This window comes from Hyla sarda, unplaced genomic scaffold (genome assembly GCF_029499605.1).
Source record: "Hyla sarda isolate aHylSar1 unplaced genomic scaffold, aHylSar1.hap1 scaffold_923, whole genome shotgun sequence".
NCBI classification, from domain to species: Eukaryota; Metazoa; Chordata; class Amphibia; order Anura; family Hylidae; genus Hyla; species Hyla sarda.
In genome coordinates this window covers 103,918-125,952 of record NW_026610953.1, presented here as the reverse complement: position 1 = coordinate 125,952, position 22,035 = coordinate 103,918, and the positions used below count along the sequence as shown (strand labels likewise).

The 22,035-nt window shown below is 46.2% G+C and overlaps 6 non-coding genes and 3 pseudogenes across 6 annotated transcripts; all 9 read left to right on the top strand.

Moving 5' to 3' along the window:
* The first annotated feature begins 888 nt into the window (after positions 1-888).
* Positions 889-1,076, top strand: LOC130349748 (U2 spliceosomal RNA). Its single transcript, XR_008887012.1, has one exon. It is a non-coding gene; the product is annotated as a U2 spliceosomal RNA (small nuclear RNA).
* A 693-nt stretch (positions 1,077-1,769) lies between these two features.
* Positions 1,770-1,952, top strand: LOC130349792 (U2 spliceosomal RNA). Its single transcript, XR_008887043.1, has one exon. It is a non-coding gene; the product is annotated as a U2 spliceosomal RNA (small nuclear RNA).
* A 2,070-nt stretch (positions 1,953-4,022) lies between these two features.
* Positions 4,023-4,182, top strand: LOC130349806 (U2 spliceosomal RNA; annotated as a pseudogene).
* A 693-nt stretch (positions 4,183-4,875) lies between these two features.
* LOC130349798 (U2 spliceosomal RNA) lies at positions 4,876-5,073 on the top strand. Its single transcript, XR_008887047.1, has one exon. It is a non-coding gene; the product is annotated as a U2 spliceosomal RNA (small nuclear RNA).
* A 2,095-nt stretch (positions 5,074-7,168) lies between these two features.
* Positions 7,169-7,359, top strand: LOC130349771 (U2 spliceosomal RNA). The gene has a single exon (XR_008887029.1). It is a non-coding gene; the product is annotated as a U2 spliceosomal RNA (small nuclear RNA).
* Positions 7,360-14,337: 6,978 nt separating this feature from the next.
* On the top strand, positions 14,338-14,532 carry LOC130349800 (U2 spliceosomal RNA). The gene has a single exon (XR_008887048.1). It is a non-coding gene; the product is annotated as a U2 spliceosomal RNA (small nuclear RNA).
* Positions 14,533-16,627: 2,095 nt separating this feature from the next.
* LOC130349770 (U2 spliceosomal RNA) lies at positions 16,628-16,818 on the top strand. Its single transcript, XR_008887028.1, has one exon. It is a non-coding gene; the product is annotated as a U2 spliceosomal RNA (small nuclear RNA).
* Positions 16,819-18,906: 2,088 nt separating this feature from the next.
* On the top strand, positions 18,907-19,083 carry LOC130349747 (U2 spliceosomal RNA; annotated as a pseudogene).
* Positions 19,084-19,776: 693 nt separating this feature from the next.
* Positions 19,777-19,956, top strand: LOC130349791 (U2 spliceosomal RNA; annotated as a pseudogene).
* Positions 19,957-22,035: the final 2,079 nt, after the last annotated feature.

Sequence of the window (22,035 nt, the reverse complement as noted above, 5' to 3'; positions counted from 1 at the left end):
ATATATATATATATACGCGCACACACACACATATATATAAACGTATTCTCCGTTGAGATATTGCAGCCGCTGCTGTGTCCAGGCCCAGGAGCCTTAGCACTGTGCTGTGATGTCACTCAATACCACTGACATCACTAGGTGTAAACAACATCTCTCCTTTGCTGTGTATGTGACTATGGAGCTGTTTGGTGATGTCGTCTATTATGGCCTTCATAGAAGCAACAGGAGATTGTTGCATCCATCTAGAACCCTCAGAACTACAGTGCTATGATGTCACTCACTTCCACAGGCCTTGCAGAGTGTAAACAACAACAACCCAGCTTTGTTGTGTATGTAACCATAGGGATTTGTGATGTCACCTAGAACCTTCACAGCAGCGACAGCTTTATGAGGAGCATCAGCACTGCTCTGCCTGAGCAGAACCATCACCGCCATAGGTTGTCAAATAACCCGGGTTTAACCCACACAGGTAAGTCCAATGGGGTGCAGGCATGTCCTCTATGCTTACAGCTTCCCGTGGGTGTTGGTTTGATACCGTTTGGGGACAGCCAAGGAGGCATCTGCAGGCAACAAAGGTAGGTGTGTGCTTGTGTGTGTGTTTCCTATGCAGATCCTAAGCCCAGTGTCACATGCAAGTAGGAGGAGTAAGAAGGGTTCCTGGCAAATCCGGGTTATGGATTGCATTTAAAAAGGCCCCGTGGGAGTGCAATGGGCCCCTGTCTTGCTGCTTAGCAATAATGGTATGGGTTTAGGTTCTGCTGTGTGTACTGGTGGTTGACTGCCCCCCAGCCCAGAGTGTGCATGGAAAATTGTCTGGCAGCCTCCCTGACAGCAAGCAGTGATAGTGCCCATGAAGGGCACCTTGTTGGGCCCGCCCCTTTCACGGTTATCGCTTCTCGGCCTTTTGGCTAAGATCAAGTGTAGTATCTGTTCTTATCAGTTTTTCATGCCGGTGGACAGTAACGCCGGTATGGGGCTGGTGGGGATGGGTGCTGCATGGAGGATGCAGGTGTACCAGGGCTTTCCGGGGCTGGTTCTGAGGAATCAGCTCGACGGCTGCCCCGATGTGACCTGTTCCCTCCGGGTCTCGCCATGAGGCTGAGAGGGTCTAGAGCCGAGGTACTTTTGTGCCTCGGGGAGTGGTGACCCCGAGGTGCCGAAACTCACTGGGAGGATAGGCTCACTGAGTTGAAGCACGGGCACCATAATCTCTTCACCTTGTGGCACTCACCTCTTGATTCCCGGCCTTCTGGCTAGGATCAGAGAAATTTTTATAGATCCGGCCGGATGTCCGGGCAGTATATCTGCACACATTCACTTATTTATTTCTTTTTTGTCTCACTGTGTCACTTTTTGCGTGTTGTGTGTCCACAGGATTGGTCAGGATGCGGTAGCCCTTCTGGGTGTCCCTCCTGGCGGTCTAGGGGAGGTGTGTGTGGCCATTAGGTTCCGCACCTCCCTGCAAACACCCCGGGTACTCCTGCTTTGGCAGGGTACCTACCGTAATCGGTTCTGCGGGCAGATACCTTGGCTAACGCCAAGGGGGATGCCGGGAGCATTTGTGGTCCCCTAGTAGCTTCGGCGAAAAGGGACATCGAACCTGGAACCTCGCAGGTACCTTTTGGTCCGGAGGCGAAGGGTAAGGTTTGTTGGGGGGCCTCTCTCCTATCGGAGAAGGGCTTGCGATAGACCGCATCCTTTGTGCACGTTTTTTTAGTGTAACACGTTTGCACTTTTTCTTGCACTTTGGGTGAATCGAAAGCACGTTCCTCGGCTTTAGATAAAAAAAAAAAAAAAAATCTGTTCTTATCAGTTTAATATCTGATACGTCCCCTATCTGGGGACCATATATTAAATGGATTTTTGAGAACGGGGGCCGATTTCGAAGCTTGCTTCCGTCGCCCTATGCATTGACCCGATATGGCAGTATCTTCGGGTACAGTGCACCACCCCCTTACAGGGTTAAAAAGAAAGATTCCTACTTTCATTGCTACCTGCTTGCTGGCTAGCCAGCTAGCCAGCCCTGTGGGCCTTGCTGCTGCTGCAGCCAAAAAACAAAAGGTGGTGCTGCTGCTGCTTCTGCTGCTTCTGCTTCTGCTTGTGTCTGGCCGCTGTTGGAGCGTCCAGGCACAGGACTTCTGCTGCTGCTGACTAAATGGCCTCCTTAATTGGATCATTTGAGTAGCCAGCACACCTGTGCAGGTAGGGCATGACATGATAGGCAGCTGCCTTGATAGCGGGTGGGTGCTGAATGTTCCTAATTGACAAAATAAGATTAATGCTTATGAAGAAATATAAAATCTCATCCCTTCCCCAATATCGCGCCACACCCCTACCCCTTAATTCCCTGGTTGAACTTGATGGACATATGTCTTTTTTCGACCGTACTAACTATGTAACTATGTAACATAACATGGGGGGGGGGGGGGTCTCCTGGCTGTTCACACAGGTGTGTCATTGCTGTACATTGACCATGCATTGCTTCTGTGGTATTGCAAAGGCAAAGACAAATGCTTCCAGCCATCCATTGCACTAATGGATTGGTCATCAGCTGGCTGTCTATGTCCCGCATCAATATAGACCAAAGTACAGAGGGTTAGGCTATGCTATTGTGCACCTACCTGATGCATCAGAAGGTGCGAGGCCCTTGCTAAATTCTGTGCACAGACTTTGAGATCTATACTTTAGACTGTATCTAAACCTGCTCCAACATGGACTGACATTCTGGCCTACTTTCAGCCGATGCGACTTGTCTGTCGCTGAACAGTCGCTTTTTATGTATTCAGCACCTATGTATAATGTTGTAAAAATGCTCTAGAAGCTAAAGTCGCAGAAATGTCACCCATATTTGGCCTGCAACTTTCTGTGCGACAAATTCAGACAGGAAAAATCAGTATAAATCCTTAGAAAATTATCCCCCAGTGTCTCCATCTGCTGGCGGTATTGAATAAGCATTGCTGCACTGATGGGGTATGCATTAGACGAAAAAAAAGAAGAAAAAGAAGAATAATACGCCCAGAAAAGAGGCGAAAAGGAGAAAAACGTAAAAAAACGTGAAAAAAAAGTAAGAGGAAGAGAAGGAAAAAAAAGGTGGAAATGGGTTTAAAAGTGATTTCGGCGGAGAAATATATATATATATATATATATATATATATATATATATATACGCACACACACACATATATATAAACGTATTCTCCGTTGAGATATTGCAGCCGCTGCTGTGTCCAGGCCCAGGAGCCTTAGCACTGTGCTGTGATGTCACTCAATACCACTGACATCACTAGGTGTAAACAACATCTCTCCTTTGCTGTGTATGTGACTATGGAGCTGTTTGGTGATGTCGTCTATTATGGCCTTCATAGAAGCAACAGGAGATTGTTGCATCCATCTAGAACCCTCAGAACTACAGTGCTATGATGTCACTCACTTCCACAGGCCTTGCAGAGTGTAAACAACAACAACCTGTAACCATAGGGATTTGTGATGTCACCTAGAACCTTCACAGCAGCGACAGCTTTATGAGGAGCATCAGCACTGCTCTGCCTGAGCAGAACCATCACCGCCATAGGTTGTCAAATAACCCGGGTTTAACCCACACAGGTAAGTCCAATGGGGTGCAGGCATGTCCTCTATGCTTACAGCTTCCCGTGGGTGTTGGTTTGATACCGTTTGGGGACAGCCAAGGAGGCATCTGCAGGCAACAAAGGTAGGTGTGTGCTTGTGTGTGTGTTTCCTATGCAGATCCTAAGCCCAGTGTCACATGCAAGTAGGAGGAGTAAGAAGGGTTCCTGGCAAATCCGGGTTATGGATTGCATTTAAAAAGGCCCCGTGGGAGTGCAATGGGCCCCTGTCTTGCTGCTTAGCAATAATGGTATGGGTTTAGGTTCTGCTGTGTGTACTGGTGGTTGACTGCCCCCCAGCCCAGAGTGTGCATGGAAAATTGTCTGGCAGCCTCCCTGACAGCAAGCAGTGATAGTGCCCATGAAGGGCACCTTGTTGGGCCCGCCCCTTTCACGGTTATCGCTTCTCGGCCTTTTGGCTAAGATCAAGTGTAGTATCTGTTCTTATCAGTTTTCATGCTGGTGGGGATGGGTGCTGCATGGAGGATGCAGGTGTACCAGGGCTTTCCGGGGCTGGTTCTGAGGAATCAGCTCGACGGCTGCCCCGATGTGACCTGTTCCCTCCGGGTCTCGCCATGAGGCTGAGAGGGTCTAGAGCCGAGGTACTTTTGTGCCTCGGGGAGTGGTGACCCCGAGGTGCCGAAACTCACTGGGAGAATAGACTCACTGAGTTGAAGCACGGGCACCATAATCTCTTCACCTTGTGGCACTCACCTCTTGATTCCCGGCCTTCTGGCTAGGATCAGAGAAATTTTTATAGATCCGGCCGGATGTCCGGGCAGTATATCTGCACACATTCACTTATTTATTTCTTTTTTGTCTCACTGTGTCACTTTTTGCGTGTTGTGTGTTCACGGGATTTGTCAGGATGCGGTAGCCCTTCTGGGTGTCCCTCCTGGCGGTCTAGGGGAGGTGTGTGTGGCCATTAGGTTCCGCACCTCCCTGCAAACACCCCGGGTACTCCTGCTTTGGCAGGGTACCTACCGTAATCGGCTCTGCGGGCAGATACCTTGGCTAACGCCAAGGGGGATGCCGGGAGCATTTGTGGTCCCCTAGTAGCTTCGGCGAAAAGGGACATCGAACCTGGAACCTCGCAGGTACCTTTTGGTCCGGAGGCGAAGGGTAAGGTTTGTTGGGGGGCCTCTCTCCTATCGGAGTAGGGCTTGCGATAGACCGCATCCTTTGTGCACGTTTTTTTAGTGTAACACGTTTGCACTTTTTCTTGCACTTTGGGTGAATCGAAAGCACGTTCCTCGGCTTTAGATAAAAAAAAAAAAAAAAAAAAAAAAAAAAAAAATCTGTTCTTATCAGTTTAATATCTGATACGTCCCCTATCTGGGGACCATATATTAAATGGATTTTTGAGAACGGGGGCCGATTTCGAAGCTTGCTTCCGTCGCCCTATGCATTGACCCGATATGGCAGTATCTTCGGGTACAGTGCACCACCCCCTTACAGGGTTAAAAAGAAAGATTCCTACTTTCATTGCTACCTGCTTGCTGGCTAGCCAGCTAGCCAGCCCTGTGGGCCTTGCTGCTGCTGCAGCAGCCAAAAAACAAAAGGTGGTGCTGCTGCTGCTTCTGCTGCTTCTGCTTCTGCTTGTGTCTGGCCGCTGTTGGAGCGTCCAGGCACAGGACTTCTGCTGCTGCTGACTAAATGGCCTCCTTAATTGGATCATTTGAGTAGCCAGCACACCTGTGCAGGTAGGGCATGACATGATAGGCAGCTGCCTTGATAGCGGGTGGGTGCTGAATGTTCCTAATTGACAAAATAAGATTAATGCTTATGAAGAAATATAAAATCTCATCCCTTCCCCAATATCGCGCCACACCCCTACCCCTTAATTCCCTGGTTGAACTTGATGGACATATGTCTTTTTTCGACCGTACTAACTATGTAACTATGTAACATAACATGGGGGGGGGGGGGGGGGTCTCCTGGCTGTTCACACAGGTGTGTCATTGCTGTACATTGACCATGCATTGCTTCTGTGGTATTGCAAAGGCAAAGACAAATGCTTCCAGCCATCCATTGCACTAATGGATTGGTCATCAGCTGGCTGTCTATGTCCCGCATCAATATAGACCAAAGTACAGAGGGTTAGGCTATGCTATTGTGCACCTACCTGATGCATCAGAAGGTGCGAGGCCCTTGCTAAATTCTGTGCACAGACTTTGAGATCTATACTTTAGACTGTATCTAAACCTGCTCCAACATGGACTGACATTCTGGCCTACTTTCAGCCGATGCGACTTGTCTGTCGCTGAACAGTCGCTTTTTATGTATTCAGCACCTATGTATAATGTTGTAAAAATGCTCTAGAAGCTAAAGTCGCAGAAATGTCACACATATTTGGCCTGCAACTTTCTGTGCGACAAATTCAGACAGGAAAAATCAGTATAAATCCTTAGAAAATTATCCCCCAGTGTCTCCATCTGCTGGCGGTATTGAATAAGCATTGCTGCACTGATGGGGTATGCATTAGACGAAAAAAAAGAAGAAAAAGAAGAATAATACGCCCAGAAAAGAGGCGAAAAGGAGAAAAACGTAAAAAAACGTGAAAAAAAAGTAAGAGGAAGAGAAGGGAAAAAAAGGTGGAAATGGGTTTAAAAGTGATTTCGGCGGAGAAATATATATATATATATATATATATATATATATATATATATATACGCGCACACACACACATATATATAAACGTATTCTCCGTTGAAATATTGCAGCCGCTGCTGTGTCCAGGCCCAGGAGCCTTAGCACTGTGCTGTGATGTCACTCAATACCACTGACATCACTAGGTGTAAACAACATCTCTCCTTTGCTGTGTATGTGACTATGGAGCTGTTTGGTGATGTCGTCTATTATGGCCTTCATAGAAGCAACAGGAGATTGTTGCATCCATCTAGAACCCTCAGAACTACAGTGCTATGATGTCACTCACTTCCACAGGCCTTGCAGAGTGTAAACAACAACAACCCAGCTTTGTTGTGTATGTAACCATAGGGATTTGTGATGTCACCTAGAACCTTCACAGCAGCGACAGCTTTATGAGGAGCATCAGCACTGCTCTGCCTGAGCAGAACCATCACCGCCATAGGTTGTCAAATAACCCGGGTTTAACCCACACAGGTAAGTCCAATGGGGTGCAGGCATGTCCTCTATGCTTACAGCTTCCCGTGGGTGTTGGTTTGATACCGTTTGGGGACAGCCAAGGAGGCATCTGCAGGCAACAAAGGTAGGTGTGTGCTTGTGTGTGTGTTTCCTATGCAGATCCTAAGCCCAGTGTCACATGCAAGTAGGAGTAGTAAGAAGGGTTCCTGGCAAATCCGGGTTATGGATTGCATTTAAAAAGGCCCCGTGGGAGTGCAATGGGCCCCTGTCTTGCTGCTTAGCAATAATGGTATGGGTTTAGGTTCTGCTGTGTGTACTGGTGGTTGACTGCCCCCCAGCCCAGAGTGTGCATGGAAAATTGTCTGGCAGCCTCCCTGACAGCAAGCAGTGATAGTGCCCATGAAGGGCACCTTGTTGGGCCCGCCCCTTTCACGGTTATCGCTTCTCGGCCTTTTGGCTAAGATCAAGTGTAGTATCTGTTCTTATCAGTTTAATATCTGATACGTCCCCTATCTGGGGACCATATATTAAATGGATTTTTGAGAACGGGGGCCGATTTCGAAGCTTGCTTCCGTCGCCCTATGCATTGACCCGATATGGCAGTATCTTCGGGTACAGTGCACCACCCCCTTACAGGGTTAAAAAGAAAGATTCCTACTTTCATTGCTACCTGCTTGCTGGCTAGCCAGCTAGCCAGCCCTGTGGGCCTTGCTGCTGCTGCAGCCAAAAAACAAAAGGTGGTGCTGCTGCTGCTTCTGCTGCTTCTGCTTCTGCTTGTGTCTGGCCGCTGTTGGAGCGTCCAGGCACAGGACTTCTGCTGCTGCTGACTAAATGGCCTCCTTAATTGGATCATTTGAGTAGCCAGCACACCTGTGCAGGTAGGGCATGACATGATAGGCAGCTGCCTTGATAGCGGGTGGGTGCTGAATGTTCCTAATTGACAAAATAAGATTAATGCTTATGAAGAAATATAAAATCTCATCCCTTCCCCAATATCGCGCCACACCCCTACCCCTTAATTCCCTGGTTGAACTTGATGGACATATGTCTTTTTTCGACCGTACTAACTATGTAACTATGTAACATAACATGGGGGGGGGGGGGGGGGTCTCCTGGCTGTTCACACAGGTGTGTCATTGCTGTACATTGACCATGCATTGCTTCTGTGGTATTGCAAAGGCAAAGACAAATGCTTCCAGCCATCCATTGCACTAATGGATTGGTCATCAGCTGGCTGTCTATGTCCCGCATCAATATAGACCAAAGTACAGAGGGTTAGGCTATGCTATTGTGCACCTACCTGATGCATCAGAAGGTGCGAGGCCCTTGCTAAATTCTGTGCACAGACTTTGAGATCTATACTTTAGACTGTATCTAAACCTGCTCCAACATGGACTGACATTCTGGCCTACTTTCAGCCGATGCGACTTGTCTGTCGCTGAACAGTCGCTTTTTATGTATTCAGCACCTATGTATAATGTTGTAAAAATGCTCTAGAAGCTAAAGTCGCAGAAATGTCACACATATTTGGCCTGCAACTTTCTGTGCGACAAATTCAGACAGGAAAAATCAGTATAAATCCTTAGAAAATTATCCCCCAGTGTCTCCATCTGCTGGCGGTATTGAATAAGCATTGCTGCACTGATGGGGTATGCATTAGACGAAAAAAAAGAAGAAAAAGAAGAATAATACGCCCAGAAAAGAGGCGAAAAGGAGAAAAACGTAAAAAAACGTGAAAAAAAAGTAAGAGGAAGAGAAGGGAAAAAAAGGTGGAAATGGGTTTAAAAGTGATTTCGGCGGAGAAATATATATATATATATATATATATATATATATATATATATATATATATATATATACGCGCACACACACACATATATATAAACGTATTCTCCGTTGAGATATTGCAGCCGCTGCTGTGTCCAGGCCCAGGAGCCTTAGCACTGTGCTGTGATGTCACTCAATACCACTGACATCACTAGGTGTAAACAACATCTCTCCTTTGCTGTGTATGTGACTATGGAGCTGTTTGGTGATGTCGTCTATTATGGCCTTCATAGAAGCAACAGGAGATTGTTGCATCCATCTAGAACCCTCAGAACTACAGTGCTATGATGTCACTCACTTCCACAGGCCTTGCAGAGTGTAAACAACAACAACCCAGCTTTGTTGTGTATGTAACCATAGGGATTTGTGATGTCACCTAGAACCTTCACAGCAGCGACAGCTTTATGAGGAGCATCAGCACTGCTCTGCCTGAGCAGAACCATCACCGCCATAGGTTGTCAAATAACCCGGGTTTAACCCACACAGGTAAGTCCAATGGGGTGCAGGCATGTCCTCTATGCTTACAGCTTCCCGTGGGTGTTGGTTTGATACCGTTTGGGGACAGCCAAGGAGGCATCTGCAGGCAACAAAGGTAGGTGTGTGCTTGTGTGTGTGTTTCCTATGCAGATCCTAAGCCCAGTGTCACATGCAAGTAGGAGGAGTAAGAAGGGTTCCTGGCAAATCCGGGTTATGGATTGCATTTGAAAAGGCCCCGTGGGAGTGCAATGGGCCCCTGTCTTGCTGCTTAGCAATAATGGTATGGGTTTAGGTTCTGCTGTGTGTACTGGTGGTTGACTGCCCCCCAGCCCAGAGTGTGCATGGAAAATTGTCTGGCAGCCTCCCTGACAGCAAGCAGTGATAGTGCCCATGAAGGGCACCTTGTTGGGCCCGCCCCTTTCACGGTTATCGCTTCTCGGCCTTTTGGCTAAGATCGGGGTTTATTGCCTCGGTCGGCGCTGAGGGTGCGAGTGAACTGCGCCGCGACTAGCTGCGTAGGTGATCAAGACTGTGGTACTCGTTACCGACAGATTTGGAAAGATGGCTGGATCCAACATGTCTGCAGTGGAGAAGACCGTACGCATCAAGGTGCTAACCACGGATCGTCTAAGAAACAGCATTGAATACATCGGCCATACCATTGTGGAGCGACTGGCAGGATTTTCCTTGAGCGACCTCTTTTGTGTCCAGGAGAACAAGCGCCAAGGTATTTATGACGTGTCCTTCTTATATGATGCTGACTGCCAGAACTTTTATGAGTGCTTAAAACGGAACAGTGGAAGTGAGGTTTTGCGGGATGTGTCCTTTTATCCCCTTTTTGAAATGGGGACAAAGACTTTGTTTATCCACATGTACAATCCGTTTGTTGATGTCTCTATGATTAAGAACTTCTTGAGCATCTATTGTGAGTCTATTGCTGGTGGTACTAAGCAGACAAGCAGCATTGGTGTATTTAATGGCACGTATAAGTTCTTTGTGAAGTTGCGGCTTGATGGAGATTGCATTGGAGGCGTTAAGCACCCTCCGGCGAACTTTACCATTGCTGGTTTCAGAGGTTATCTCTATTACTACGGACAGCCATCTTTCTGTAGAAATTGTCTATTGTTTGGACATGTGAAGGAGGCCTGCCCTGGCAGTAAGAAATGCAGGAACTGTAAGCAACCGGGGCATGAGGCGGGTGCATGTCCACACCCGAGGACCTGTGACCTATGTGGGGAAGCTGGCCATGTGTACAAGAACTGTCCAGTGTTGAAGAGGAGGGAGGAGGAGAGGAGAATGGAAGAGGAAATGGTGGAGAGGAGGAGGGCAGCTGCAGCTGCGGCTGCAGTGGTTCCTGCAAGAGAGAGCGTTATTATTGGAGAGGTACAGAGTCCTGTGGTGGTAGAGGAGCAAGTGAAGGTGGTGGAGGAGCAAGTGGTGGTGGAGGAGGAGCAAATGGCGGTGCAAGTGGAAGAAGGGGAGATTGAGGATGCTCCCAGTCCCCCGGCTGAGGAGTCGCCGCAAATTGAAGAGTGGTCTTCTTCTGAGGGTGAAGACCGTGAGGAGAGACATAGAGAGAGAGAGGATGACTTTGATCTTTTTCGTCCCCCCAAGAAGACGGCCAGGAAGCTTTCTGGTGGACAGATGGAGTCGACGCTGGTGGCTACGGACAATCGGTATCAACCGCTATCTGAGAGCGACATGGATGCGTGCTCTGCGGGAGAAGCTTCTCCCACACCGCTGAGGAAAGCTACCTAAATAACTTTCTTCTTTTCTGTCAAATTCTTCCTTAGGGTTGTTAAGATGGTGGTATGTCTTTTTTAGTCGGTTCTATAAACGTTAGAGTCTTTAGAAGTAAAGTCAGAAGGACAGTAATTTTGGAGGACTTGGCAGGGAAAAAAGCGGACATTATTTGTTTGCAGGAATGTGGGCTAAATGATATTCCGGGGAAGGGAGAATGGGCTTATGGTCCTGCTGTTTGGTCGGTGTCTGGGCATAATAGGAATGATGGGGTAGGGGTGCTTTTTAAGAGCTTTAAGTTTGAAGTTTGTAGTTATGTGGTAATAGAGGAGGGGAGGTGTATCATGGTGGAGGTTAAGGTGCAGGGGGTTAAATTTAGGTTGATAAATGTGTATGCGCCGGTAAGGAGGGAGGAGCGGGTGGGGTTGTTGGAGGTAATTAAGAGGTTTCTGCCGGGTAAAATACCTTTGGTGTGGGTGGGGGATTTCAACTGTGAAATTGAGGGGAATGTGGATGTATCTGGGAATATTCTTAAAAGTATGGTGTGTGACTTTAAGTTAAAGGATGTGGCTGAAGCGTGTGGAGTGTGTCCTTTGTTAGATACATATTATTCTGATAGTGGAAGTCATAGTTCCAGACTTGATATGTGTTTTGTGTCTAAGGGTGTGTTATGTAAGAATTATATGCAAGAAAAAGTAGGATATTCAGATCATGAGTATGTGTGTTGTGAGTTAGTATTGGATGCAGATTGTGTGAGTGGGAGGGGTGTATGGAAATTAAATGTTAAATTGTTGGAAGTGGAAGGAGTGTATGATAGATATGTTAATAAGTATAGGGGTTGGTGTAAGAAAAAGAATGATTTTCCTGATATATTGTGTTGGTGGGAATGGGTTAAGGGTCAAACAAAAGTTTTCTTTAAAAGAGAGGGATATAAGCGGAATGCTGGGAGGAAGAAGAAGTATGAATGGTTGAATAAAAGATTGGTGTTTCTCAATAAGTTAAAGAAGTATGGCTGGAGTGTGGGTGAGCAGATTGAGGTTGTGAAGAGTGATCTAAAAAATTGGTTGAATGAGAAAGGTAAAGAGTTGATGTATCAAGCAAAACTTGATAAGTTAGAGAAAGATGAGAAATGTTCGAGATATTTCTTTAAAAAAGTTATTGGGAAGAGAGAGGATATGGTAAGAGTGTATGATGATGATGGCTGTCTGGTTAAAGGTAAAGCTGTGTTGGGAGTGGTTAAAAATTTTTATGAAGAGTTGTATGCAGTAAAAGATTGTGAAGAGGACTTGCAGGATGAAGTGTTGAGAGTGCTTGATAAGAGGGTGGATGGTAGTGAATATGGGACTCTGATGAGAGAGATTGGAGAGGAGGAAGTGAAGAGGACTGTGGATAGTATGTCAAGAAATAAAACGCCTGGAGAGGATGGGTTGCCTGTTGAATTTTATGCTTGGATTTGGGATGTTGTGAAGGATGATTTGGTGGAAGTGTATAGGTATATGTGGAGGAAGGAGAGAATGGTGGAAAGTATGAAGAGTGGAGTGGTTGTGTTGATTTATAAGAAAGGTGATGTGAATGATGTGAGGAATTGGAGGCCGATAACTTTGTTGAATGTAGATTATAAGGTGTTTGCTAAAATAATTACAAATAGGATGAGAGATGTGGTTGAGCAGGTGATTGGAGAAGAACAAGTGTGTGGAGTGCCTGGGAGAAGAATAAATGAAAATTTGTGTTTGTTGAGAGATTTGTTATGGGATAGTATGAGTAGGAAACAGGAGGTTAGAGTGATGTCGATAGATTTTGAAAAGGCGTTTGATCGTCTGTCACATAGGTTTTTGTTTAGAGTATTAGTGAGAATGGGATTCCCGGGTGATTTTGTAAATGTTGTAAGGATGCTGTATGATGGAGTATATAGTAAGGTTTTGATAAATGGTTGGATGTCTGAGAAGGTGAAAGTATGTTCTGGTGTAAGGCAGGGTTGTCCGTTGTCCCCTATGGCTTTTATATGTGCTATGGAGCCATTATTAGAGATGTTGCGGCGGGATAAGTGTGTTAGAGGGTTAAAAATTCCAGGGAGTGGTGGGAGAGAAGTCAAAGTTTTGGCCTACATGGATGATGTGTGTATTTTGGGAGAGTCTGTGGCTGTTATGAGAAGGGCAAAGTTACTAGTTGGATTGTTTTGTGGAGCGTCTGGGTTTAAGGTGAATTGGGACAAAAGTGAGTATAAATGTTTTGGTAGTATGCAAGGAAGTGAGGATGTGGGTATGAAGAATATTGAAGGTGGTATTCAGGTTTTAGGTGTTAAAATGGATGAAAGATTGGATGGGAGAGAAAGTTGGGATGATGTAGAGAAGAGAGTGTCCAAAAGATTGAGTCTTTGGAGGTTGAGAGATTTGTCTATGGTTGGGAAAGTGCTGGTTGTGAAAAGTGTAATATTGCCTATTTTATTGTATGTGGCAATAGTGTTTCCGCCAAGTTATATGGTTTTAAGGAAGTTAAAAAGAATTTTGTTTGTGTTTTTTTGGGGTACAAAAGTGGAAAGAGTGAGGAGAGAAGTTGTGATGAAGGATGGTAGTAAGGGTGGAATGGGATTTCCAAATCTAGATGTGTATTTGGGGGTGAATGTGGTGTTTGCGGTTAGAAGGATGATGAGAGGAGAAAAGAATTTTGCATGTATGTTGAGATATTTAGGTGGGCGTGTGTTATGCAAATTAGGTTGGCTGGAGAGAGATCTGAGAGTGCCTTATGCGTTTGTGTGCCCGAGTTGGTATTTGTATGTGGAAAAGTTTTTGGAGAGTTACAGGTTGATTGGTGTGAGAAAGGAGTTGTTTGAAAGTAAGAAGAATGTGTTTGGGTATGTCGCCGCAAGTGAGGTGGAGTGTCCGATTAATATGGTAAGAGGCCAGGATGTGTCTAAGGTGTGGAAGAGTTTAATGACAGATGGAATATCAAATAGACAGAGAGAGATAGGATGGCAGTGTTTGCATGGAGCCTTACCAGTAAGAGAGTTCCAAAGGAATAGAGGTATTGGAAGGAGTGAAATATGTCCGAGGGAAGATTGTAGTGGGGTTGAAAGTGTGATGCATGTGATTTGGAATTGTGACATGGCTCAGAATGTATGGAGAGGGATAGGTCCGTTGTGTAAGGAGTTGACTGGGATTAATAGGTTGTCATATGAGGTTGTGATGTTTGGTCTTAGTATGATTGGAAGAAAGAATGAAAGGGTGTTGTTTGTGTTGTTGGCGATTGTGAAGGAAGTCTTGTGGGATGTTAGAAATTTATATGTGTTTAAGAGAAAAGATGTGACTGTGGAAGGAAGTTTAAGAATGATTCTGGATAGGTTGTACACCGTTTATTTACGTGATAAAAAGAAATTAGGTGAAATAGATGCAGAGGGGATATGGAAATTTTTGAAGTGGAGACATGTTGTAAGGGTGTAATGGTGATGGTATTTGAATTTGTTTTGAATTTGCTTTGAACAAATAAAGAATGACCTAATGATGAGTTAGACTTTACCATGAGTCAAAAATGACGCGTTATCTAAGTGGTGTTTAGTCTAAACCTGAAGGTTTATAAAAAAAAAAAAAAAAAAAAAAAAAAAAAAAAATCTGTTCTTATCAGTTTAATATCTGATACGTCCCCTATCTGGGGACCATATATTAAATGGATTTTTGAGAACGGGGGCCGATTTCGAAGCTTGCTTCCGTCGCCCTATGCATTGACCCGATATGGCAGTATCTTCGGGTACAGTGCACTACCCCCTTACAGGGTTAAAAAGAAAGATTCCTACTTTCATTGCTACCTGCTTGCTGGCTAGCCAGCTAGCCAGCCCTGTGGGCCTTGCTGCTGCTGCAGCCAAAAAACAAAAGGTGGTGCTGCTGCTGCTTCTGCTGCTTCTGCTTCTGCTTGTGTCTGGCCGCTGTTGGAGCGTCCAGGCACAGGACTTCTGCTGCTGCTGACTAAATGGCCTCCTTAATTGGATCATTTGAGTAGCCAGCACACCTGTGCAGGTAGGGCATGACATGATAGGCAGCTGCCTTGATAGCGGGTGGGTGCTGAATGTTCCTAATTGACAAAATAAGATTAATGCTTATGAAGAAATATAAAATCTCATCCCTTCCCCAATATCGCGCCACACCCCTACCCCTTAATTCCCTGGTTGAACTTGATGGACATATGTCTTTTTTCGACCGTACTAACTATGTAACTATGTAACATAACATGGGGGGGGGGGGGGGGTCTCCTGGCTGTTCACACAGGTGTGTCATTGCTGTACATTGACCATGCATTGCTTCTGTGGTATTGCAAAGGCAAAGACAAATGCTTCCAGCCATCCATTGCACTAATGGATTGGTCATCAGCTGGCTGTCTATGTCCCGCATCAATATAGACCAAAGTACAGAGGGTTAGGCTATGCTATTGTGCACCTACCTGATGCATCAGAAGGTGCGAGGCCCTTGCTAAATTCTGTGCACAGACTTTGAGATCTATACTTTAGACTGTATCTAAACCTGCTCCAACATGGACTGACATTCTGGCCTACTTTCAGCCGATGCGACTTGTCTGTCGCTGAACAGTCGCTTTTTATGTATTCAGCACCTATGTATAATGTTGTAAAAATGCTCTAGAAGCTAAAGTCGCAGAAATGTCACACATATTTGGCCTGCAACTTTCTGTGCGACAAATTCAGACAGGAAAAATCAGTATAAATCCTTAGAAAATTATCCCCCAGTGTCTCCATCTGCTGGCGGTATTGAATAAGCATTGCTGCACTGATGGGGTATGCATTAGACGAAAAAAAAGAAGAAAAAGAAGAATAATACGCCCAGAAAAGAGGCGAAAAGGAGAAAAACGTAAAAAAACGTGAAAAAAAAGTAAGAGGAAGAGAAGGGAAAAAAAGGTGGAAATGGGTTTAAAAGTGATTTCGGCGGAGAAATATATATATATATATATATATATATATATATATATATATATATATACGCGCACACACACACATATATATAAACGTATTCTCCGTTGAGATATTGCAGCCGCTGCTGTGTCCAGGCCCAGGAGCCTTAGCACTGTGCTGTGATGTCACTCAATACCACTGACATCACTAGGTGTAAACAACATCTCTCCTTTGCTGTGTATGTGACTATGGAGCTGTTTGGTGATGTCGTCTATTATGGCCTTCATAGAAGCAACAGGAGATTGTTGCATCCATCTAGAACCCTCAGAACTACAGTGCTATGATGTCACTCACTTCCACAGGCCTTGCAGAGTGTAAACAACAACAACCCAGCTTTGTTGTGTATGTAACCATAGGGATTTGTGATGTCACCTAGAACCTTCACAGCAGCGACAGCTTTATGAGGAGCATCAGCACTGCTCTGCCTGAGCAGAACCATCACCGCCATAGGTTGTCAAATAACCCGGGTTTAACCCACACAGGTAAGTCCAATGGGGTGCAGGCATGTCCTCTATGCTTACAGCTTCCCGTGGGTGTTGGTTTGATACCGTTTGGGGACAGCCAAGGAGGCATCTGCAGGCAACAAAGGTAGGTGTGTGCTTGTGTGTGTGTTTCCTATGCAGATCCTAAGCCCAGTGTCACATGCAAGTAGGAGGAGTAAGAAGGGTTCCTGGCAAATCCGGGTTATGGATTGCATTTAAAAAGGCCCCGTGGGAGTGCAATGGGCCCCTGTCTTGCTGCTTAGCAATAATGGTATGGGTTTAGGTTCTGCTGTGTGTACTGGTGGTTGACTGCCCCCCAGCCCAGAGTGTGCATGGAAAATTGTCTGGCAGCCTCCCTGACAGCAAGCAGTGATAGTGCCCATGAAGGGCACCTTGTTGGGCCCGCCCCTTTCACGGTTATCGCTTCTCGGCCTTTTGGCTAAGATCAAGTGTAGTATCTGTTCTTATCAGTTTAATATCTGATACGTCCCCTATCTGGGGACCATATATTAAATGGATTTTTGAGAACGGGGGCCGATTTCGAAGCTTGCTTCCGTCGCCCTATGCATTGACCCGATATGGCAGTATCTTCGGGTACAGTGCACCACCCCCTTACAGGGTTAAAAAGAAAGATTCCTACTTTCATTGCTACCTGCTTGCTGGCTAGCCAGCTAGCCAGCCCTGTGGGCCTTGCTGCTGCTGCAGCCAAAAAACAAAAGGTGGTGCTGCTGCTGCTTCTGCTGCTTCTGCTTCTGCTTGTGTCTGGCCGCTGTTGGAGCGTCCAGGCACAGGACTTCTGCTGCTGCTGACTAAATGGCCTCCTTAATTGGATCATTTGAGTAGCCAGCACACCTGTGCAGGTAGGGCATGACATGATAGGCAGCTGCCTTGATAGCGGGTGGGTGCTGAATGTTCCTAATTGACAAAATAAGATTAATGCTTATGAAGAAATATAAAATCTCATCCCTTCCCCAATATCGCGCCACACCCCTACCCCTTAATTCCCTGGTTGAACTTGATGGACATATGTCTTTTTTCGACCGTACTAACTATGTAACTATGTAACATAACATGGGGGGGGGGGGGGGGGTCTCCTGGCTGTTCACACAGGTGTGTCATTGCTGTACATTGACCATGCATTGCTTCTGTGGTATTGCAAAGGCAAAGACAAATGCTTCCAGCCATCCATTGCACTAATGGATTGGTCATCAGCTGGCTGTCTATGTCCCGCATCAATATAGACCAAAGTACAGAGGGTTAGGCTATGCTATTGTGCACCTACCTGATGCATCAGAAGGTGCGAGGCCCTTGCTAAATTCTGTGCACAGACTTTGAGATCTATACTTTAGACTGTATCTAAACCTGCTCCAACATGGACTGACATTCTGGCCTACTTTCAGCCGATGCGACTTGTCTGTCGCTGAACAGTCGCTTTTTATGTATTCAGCACCTATGTATAATGTTGTAAAAATGCTCTAGAAGCTAAAGTCGCAGAAATGTCACACATATTTGGCCTGCAACTTTCTGTGCGACAAATTCAGACAGGAAAAATCAGTATAAATCCTTAGAAAATTATCCCCCAGTGTCTCCATCTGCTGGCGGTATTGAATAAGCATTGCTGCACTGATGGGGTATGCATTAGACGAAAAAAAAGAAGAAAAAGAAGAATAATACGCCCAGAAAAGAGGCGAAAAGGAGAAAAACGTAAAAAAACGTGAAAAAAAAGTAAGAGGAAGAGAAGGGAAAAAAAGGTGGAAATGGGTTTAAAAGTGATTTCGGCGGAGAAATATATATATATATATATATATATATATATATATATATACGCGCACACACACACATATATATAAACGTATTCTCCGTTGAGATATTGCAGCCGCTGCTGTGTCCAGGCCCAGGAGCCTTAGCACTGTGCTGTGATGTCACTCAATACCACTGACATCACTAGGTGTAAACAACATCTCTCCTTTGCTGTGTATGTGACTATGGAGCTGTTTGGTGATGTCGTCTATTATGGCCTTCATAGAAGCAACAGGAGATTGTTGCATCCATCTAGAACCCTCAGAACTACAGTGCTATGATGTCACTCACTTCCACAGGCCTTGCAGAGTGTAAACAACAACAACCCAGCTTTGTTGTGTATGTAACCATAGGGATTTGTGATGTCACCTAGAACCTTCACAGCAGCGACAGCTTTATGAGGAGCATCAGCACTGCTCTGCCTGAGCAGAACCATCACCGCCATAGGTTGTCAAATAACCCGGGTTTAACCCACACAGGTAAGTCCAATGGGGTGCAGGCATGTCCTCTATGCTTACAGCTTCCCGTGGGTGTTGGTTTGATACCGTTTGGGGACAGCCAAGGAGGCATCTGCAGGCAACAAAGGTAGGTGTGTGCTTGTGTGTGTGTTTCCTATGCAGATCCTAAGCCCAGTGTCACATGCAAGTAGGAGGAGTAAGAAGGGTTCCTGGCAAATCCGGGTTATGGATTGCATTTAAAAAGGCCCCGTGGGAGTGCAATGGGCCCCTGTCTTGCTGCTTAGCAATAATGGTATGGGTTTAGGTTCTGCTGTGTGTACTGGTGGTTGACTGCCCCCCAGCCCAGAGTGTGCATGGAAAATTGTCTGGCAGCCTCCCTGACAGCAAGCAGTGATAGTGCCCATGAAGGGCACCTTGTTGGGCCCGCCCCTTTCACGGTTATCGCTTCTCGGCCTTTTGGCTAAGATCAAGTGTAGTATCTGTTCTTATCAGTTTTTCATGCCGGTGTACAGTGACGCTGGTGGGGATGGGTGCTGCATGGAGGATGCAGGTGTACCAGGGCTTTCCGGGGCTGGTTCTGAGGAATCAGCTCGACGGCTGCCCCGATGTGACCTGTTCCCTCCGGGTCTCGCCATGAGGCTGAGAGGGTCTAGAGCCGAGGTACTTTTGTGCCTCGGGGAGTGGTGACCCCGAGGTGCCGAAACTCACTGGGAGAATAGACTCACTGAGTTGAAGCACGGGCACCATAATCTCTTCACCTTGTGGCACTCACCTCTTGATTCCCGGCCTTCTGGCTAGGATCAGAGAAATTTTTATAGATCCGGCCGGATGTCCGGGCAGTATATCTGCACACATTCACTTATTTATTTCTTTTTTGTTTCACTGTGTCACTTTTTGCGTGTTGTGTGTTCACAGGATTTGTCAGGATGCGGTAGCCCTTCTGGGTGTCCCTCCTGGCGGTCTAGGGGAGGTGTGTGTGGCCATTAGGTTCCGCACCTCCCTGCAAACACCCCGGGTACTCCTGCTTTGGCAGGGTATCTACCGTAATCGGCTCTGCGGGCAGATACCTTGGCTAACGCCAAGGGGGATGCCGGGAGCATTTGTGGTCCCCTAGTAGCTTCGGCGAAAAGGGACATCGAACCTGGAACCTCGCAGGTACCTTTTGGTCCGGAGGCGAAGGGTAAGGTTTGTTGGGGGGCCTCTCTCCTATCGGAGAAGGGCTTGCGATAGACCGCATCCTTTGTGCACGTTTTTTTAGTGTAACACGTTTGCACTTTTTCTTGCACTTTGGGTGAATCGAAAGCACGTTCCTCGGCTTTAAAAAAAAAATAAAAAAATCTGTTCTTATCAGTTTAATATCTGATACGTCCCCTATCTGGGGACCATATATTAAATGGATTTTTGAGAACGGGGGCCGATTTCGAAGCTTGCTTCCGTCGCCCTATGCATTGACCCGATATGGCAGTATCTTCGGGTACAGTGCACCACCCCCTTACAGGGTTAAAAAGAAAGATTCCTACTTTCATTGCTACCTGCTTGCTGGCTAGCCAGCTAGCCAGCCCTGTGGGCCTTGCTGCTGCTGCAGCCAAAAAACAAAAGGTGGTGCTGCTGCTGCTTCTGCTGCTTCTGCTTCTGCTTGTGTCTGGCCGCTGTTGGAGCGTCCAGGCACAGGACTTCTGCTGCTGCTGACTAAATGGCCTCCTTAATTGGATCATTTGAGTAGCCAGCACACCTGTGCAGGTAGGGCATGACATGATAGGCAGCTGCCTTGATAGCGGGTGGGTGCTGAATGTTCCTAATTGACAAAATAAGATTAATGCTTATGAAGAAATATAAAATCTCATCCCTTCCCCAATATCGCGCCACACCCCTACCCCTTAATTCCCTGGTTGAACTTGATGGACATATGTCTTTTTTCGACCGTACTAACTATGTAACTATGTAACATAACATGGGGGGGGGGGGGGTCTCCTGGCTGTTCACACAGGTGTGTCATTGCTGTACATTGACCATGCATTGCTTCTGTGGTATTGCAAAGGCAAAGACAAATGCTTCCAGCCATCCATTGCACTAATGGATTGGTCATCAGCTGGCTGTCTATGTCCCGCATCAATATAGACCAAAGTACAGAGGGTTAGGCTATGCTATTGTGCACCTACCTGATGCATCAGAAGGTGCGAGGCCCTTGCTAAATTCTGTGCACAGACTTTGAGATCTATACTTTAGACTGTATCTAAACCTGCTCCAACATGGACTGACATTCTGGCCTACTTTCAGCCGATGCGACTTGTCTGTCGCTGAACAGTCGCTTTTTATGTATTCAGCACCTATGTATAATGTTGTAAAAATGCTCTAGAAGCTAAAGTCGCAGAAATGTCACACATATTTGGCCTGCAACTTTCTGTGCGACAAATTCAGACAGGAAAAATCAGTATAAATCCTTAGAAAATTATCCCCCAGTGTCTCCATCTGCTGGCGGTATTGAATAAGCATTGCTGCACTGATGGGGTATGCATTAGACGAAAAAAAAGAAGAAAAAGAAGAATAATACGCCCAGAAAAGAGGCGAAAAGGAGAAAAACGTAAAAAAACGTGAAAAAAAAGTAAGAGGAAGAGAAGGGAAAAAAAGGTGGAAATGGGTTTAAAAGTGATTTCGGCGGAGAAATATATATATATATATATATATATATATATATACGCGCACACACACACATATATATAAACGTATTCTCCGTTGAGATATTGCAGCCGCTGCTGTGTCCAGGCCCAGGAGCCTTAGCACTGTGCTGTGATGTCACTCAATACCACTGACATCACTAGGTGTAAACAACATCTCTCCTTTGCTGTGTATGTGACTATGGAGCTGTTTGGTGATGTCGTCTATTACGGCCTTCATAGAAGCAACAGGAGATTGTTGCATCCATCTAGAACCCTCAGAACTACAGTGCTATGATGTCACTCACTTCCACAGGCCTTGCAGAGTGTAAACAACAACAACCCAGCTTTGTTGTGTATGTAACCATAGGGATTTGTGATGTCACCTAGAACCTTCACAGCAGCGACAGCTTTATGAGGAGCATCAGCACTGCTCTGCCTGAGCAGAACCATCACCGCCATAGGTTGTCAAATAACCCGGGTTTAACCCACACAGGTAAGTCCAATGGGGTGCAGGCATGTCCTCTATGCTTACAGCTTCCCGTGGGTGTTGGTTTGATACCGTTTGGGGACAGCCAAGGAGGCATCTGCAGGCAACAAAGGTAGGTGTGTGCTTGTGTGTGTGTTTCCTATGCAGATCCTAAGCCCAGTGTCACATGCAAGTAGGAGGAGTAAGAAGGGTTCCTGGCAAATCCGGGTTATGGATTGCATTTAAAAAGGCCCCGTGGGAGTGCAATGGGCCCCTGTCTTGCTGCTTAGCAATAATGGTATGGGTTTAGGTTCTGCTGTGTGTACTGGTGGTTGACTGCCCCCCAGCCCAGAGTGTGCATGGAAAATTGTCTGGCAGCCTCCCTGACAGCAAGCAGTGATAGTGCCCATGAAGGGCACCTTGTTGGGCCCGCCCCTTTCACGGTT